Consider the following 4,738-nt stretch of genomic DNA (forward strand, 5'->3'; position numbering starts at 1 on the left):
GGGTTAAGTGGGGGGGGGGGGTTTAAGTGGGGGGGGGGGGTAAGTGGGGGGGGGGGTGTAAGGGGGGTAAGTGGGGGGGGTTAAGTGGGAGGGGGGTGTAAGGGGGGGTAAGTGGGAGGGGTAAGTGGGGGGGGGGTTAAGTGGGGGGGGGGTGTAAGGGGGGGGTTAAGTGGGGGGGGGGGGTAAGTGGGGGGGGGTTAAGTGGGGGGGGGGTGTAAGGGGGGGTAAGTGGGGAGGGGTAAGTGGGGGGGGTTAAGTGGGGGGGGGTGTAAGGGGGGGGTAAGTGGGAGGGGGGGTTAAGTGGGGGGGGGGGGGGGGGTAAGTGGGGGGGGGGTAAGTGGGGGGGGGGGGTGGGGGGGGGGTGGGGGGGGGGTATGGGGGGGGGGGGTTAAGTGGGTGGGGGGTGTAGGGGGTGGGGTTAGTGGGGGTGGGTTGTGGGGGGGGTGGTAGGGGGGTTGTGGGTGGGGGGGGGGTTAAGTGGGGGGGGGGGGGTAAGTGGGTGGGGGGTTGGGGGGGGGGGGGTAAGTGGGGGGGGTGTAAGACTCACACAGAGACCCATAGACTCACGCAGCAGATACCCATAAACTCACGCAGCAGATACCCATAGACTCACACAGAGACCCATAGACTCACACAGCAGAGACCCATAGACTCACACAGAGACCCATAGACTCACACAGAGAACCATAGACTCACATAGCAGAGACCCATAGACTCACACAGCAGAGACCCATAGACTCACACAGAGACTCATAGACTCACGCAGCAGAGACCCATAGACTCACACAGAGACCCATAGACTCACACAGAGACCCATAAACTCACACAGCAGAAACCCATAGACTCACACAGAGACCCATAGACTCACACAGAGACCCATAGACTCACACAGCAGAGACCCATAGACTCACAGAGAGACCCATAGACTCACACAGCAGAGACCCATAGACTCACGCAGCAGAGACCCATAGACTCACACAGAGACCCATAGACTCACACAACAGAGACCCATAGACTCACACAGAGACCCATAGACTCACACAGAGACTCATAGACTCACGCAGCAGAGACCCATAGACTCACACAGAGACCCATAGACTCACACAGCAGAGACCCATAGACTCACACAGAGACTCATAGACTCACACAGCAGAGACCCATAGACTCACACAGAGACCCATAGACTCACACAGAGGCCCATAGACTCACACAGAGACCCATAGACTCACGCAGCAGATACCCATAGACTCACACAGCAGATACCCATAGACTCACACAGAGACCCATAGACTCACACAGCAGAGGCCCATAGACTCACACAGAGACCCATAGACTCACACAGAGAACCATAGACTCACATAGCAGAGACCCATAGACTCACACAGCAGAGACCCATAGACTCACACAGAGACTCATAGACTCACGCAGCAGAGACCCATAGACTCACACAGAGACCCATAGACTCACACAGAGACCCATAAACTCACACAGCAGAAACCCATAGACTCACACAGAGACCCATAGACTCACACAGAGACCCATAGACTCACGCAGCAAAGACCCATAGACTCACACAGAGACCCATAGACTCACACAACAGAGACCCATAGACTCACACAGAGACCCATAGACTCACACAGAGACGCATAGACTCACGCAGCAGAGACCCATAGACTCACACAGAGACCCATAGACTCACACAGAGACCCATAGACTCACACAGAGACTCAGACTCACACAGCAGAGACCCATAGACTCACACAGAGACCCATAGACTCACACAGAGGCCCATAGACTCACACAGAGACCCATAAACTCACACAGCAGAAACCCATAGACTCACACAGAGACCCATAGACTCACACAGAGACCCATAGACTCACACAGCAGAGACCCATAGACTCACACAGCAGAGACCCATAGACTCACAGAGAGACCCATAGACTCACACAGCAGAGACCCATAGACTCACGCAGCAGAGACCCATAGCCTCACACAGAGACCCATAGACTCACACAACAGAGACCCATAGCCTCACACAGAGACCCATAGACTCACACAGAGACTCATAGACTCACGCAGCAGAGACCCATAGACTCACACAGAGACCCATAGACTCACACAGAGACCCATAGACTCACACAGAGACTCATAGACTCACACAGAGACCCATAGACTCACACAACAGAGACCCATAGCCTCACACAGAGACCCATAGACTCACACAGAGACTCATAGACTCACACAGCAGAGACCCATAGACTCACACAGAGACCCATAGACTCACACAGAGGCCCATAGACTCATACAGAGACCCATAGACTCACACAGAGACCCATAGACTCACACAGAGACCCATAGACTCACACAGAAACCCATAGACTCACACAGAGACCCATAGACTCACACAGCAGAGACCCATAGACTCACACAGCAGAGACCCATAGACTCACACAGAGACCCATAGACTCACACAGAGACCCATAGACTCACACAGAGACCCATAGACTCACACAGAGACCCATAGACTCACGCAGCAGATACCCATAGACTCACACAGCAGATACCCATAGACTCACACAGAGAACCATAGACTCACATAGCAGAGACTCATAGACTGACGCAGCAGAGACCCATAGACTCACACAGAGACCCATAGACTCACACAGAGACCCATAGACTCACACAGAGACCCATAGACTCACACCAGAGACCCATAGACTCACATAGCAGAGACCCATAAACTCACACAGCAGAAACCCATAGACTCACACAGAGACCCATAGACTCACACAGAGACCCATAGACTCACACAGCAGAGACCCATAGACTCACACAGAGACCCATAGACTCACACAGAGACCCATAGACTCACACAGAGAACCATAGACTCACATAGCAGAGACCCATAGACTCACACAGCAGAGACCCAGAGACTCACACACCAGAGACCCATAGACTCACGCAGCAGAGACCCATAGACTCACACAGAGACCCAGAGACTCACACACCAGAGACCCAGAGACTCACACAGAGACCCATAGACTCACACAGCAGAGACCCATAGACTCACACAGCAGAGTCCCATAGACTCACACAGCAGAGACCCATAGACTCACACACATGTAGAGGAGTAGTATGGAGACGTGACGTCATGAGCGCGGTGAGGCGCGATGACGTCATGTCACCTCGGGTTACTTTAGGAGTTTCGAGTGACGAAAGCGGAGTCGTTGTGGTAGCCCTGGATGGAGAGTGGCTGAAGAGATCGCCAGGGGTAAGGCTGAGAGAAGTCTGCAAGAGCCGGCTAGGTCGGTGTTGGTTCAGCCCCCGTCCCGACTCGAGTGAGAGAGCCAGACATAGCCTGGCTAGCAGCAGATCGAGCCCGAGGTCCCCGTGAAGGGCAAAGGTCGCAACCGGGTACACGATACCCGTACCCTACCCGATACCCGGCTACCCGTACCCGGCCGGGTTTGCGACCCTGGTGCGGCCGGGTACGGGTAGGCCGTGAGTCACTGGGTGAGTCACCGTTTGTCACTCATTTCCCAACGTCTTGTCTCTTGTCACAATTCAAGTTCCTAGAATCAACCCACCCGCGCCTGCAACGTGGCTTCATCCCAGAGGTCGCAATCAGGTACCCGATACCCGGGTAGGGTACGGCCGGGTACGGGTAAGGAATCAAAACCCGTTTGCGACCTCTGGTGTAGGGACACCTACATCTGGTGCAGTTTATTACTCCCTTATTTTATGCATAATGCACGGGCATAATATTAACTTGAAACCCCTCCGTCCACCTCCTACGCATTTTCCATATGCTAAATTCCTCTTGATATGCAAATTATTTTGTCAAGGCGCTCTTCTTCCCACCTCCCCCCCTCCAACCCAGCTTAAATATACGCTCCAAGCTTGGTGGTGTTTCATTCTTCACCTGAGGACGGCTGCTTGCGTTGTAGCCGAAACGTCGTGAGAATTATATTATTTTATTATGTTTTGTTTTTATTATTTTGTTACTTCCCTTCTACGTGACTTTACCGAAAGAACCAAGAAGATGACTCCCTTGTTTTAATAAACCGGCACAAGCCCTTACCTGGAAACCTGCCTCCGAGTCGTGATTCGCCACACAACTCACAGACCCATAACACTGGTCAACACACTTTCTCTGGCATAAGGTATTCCAACGGGTTTAAGGTAATTTTGGGGGGTGCTGATTCCAAATCTGGCATCAGTTTATGTCTATCACATCAGGTTTGTGAGATACTGTATCAAATATTGCATTTTCAATAAAAACTGCAGAAGAAAAATATTGAATAAATATAGATATCTACATTAAATGATATTATAAACACACTATCCTAAAAATACAGCACCATATTTTAACACTAAAGCAGTCACTGACTCGCAACAACTTGCAATCATAAGTGACAGAGTTAATTTCGGGTAAAATCAATGAAAATGGGGTATGCCGATAGCATAAAAATGAGATGTGATAGAGCAAATCTGAGATCAGATTTGGAATCAGCACCCTGAAATTAGTCTAGAACAGCTGCAAAAGTCCAGGCCAGAAAAACATGTTTTTTTTTGTTGACCAGTGTAATTTTTCGTCCTTTCACTGCACCTCCGATTAGACACGGTTGGATACGTACGGTGCCAAAGAAGTTCAACATATTCTTGGTTCTTTCGGTAAAGTCACGTAGAAGGGAACTTATAAATTAATAAACGTCGTTTTGATTGCAACACAAGC

The sequence above is a fragment of the Lampetra planeri genome, chromosome 76 (genome assembly GCF_965212315.1).
Source record: "Lampetra planeri chromosome 76, kcLamPlan1.2.h2, whole genome shotgun sequence".
In the NCBI taxonomy this organism is placed as follows: Eukaryota; Metazoa; Chordata; class Hyperoartia; order Petromyzontiformes; family Petromyzontidae; genus Lampetra; species Lampetra planeri.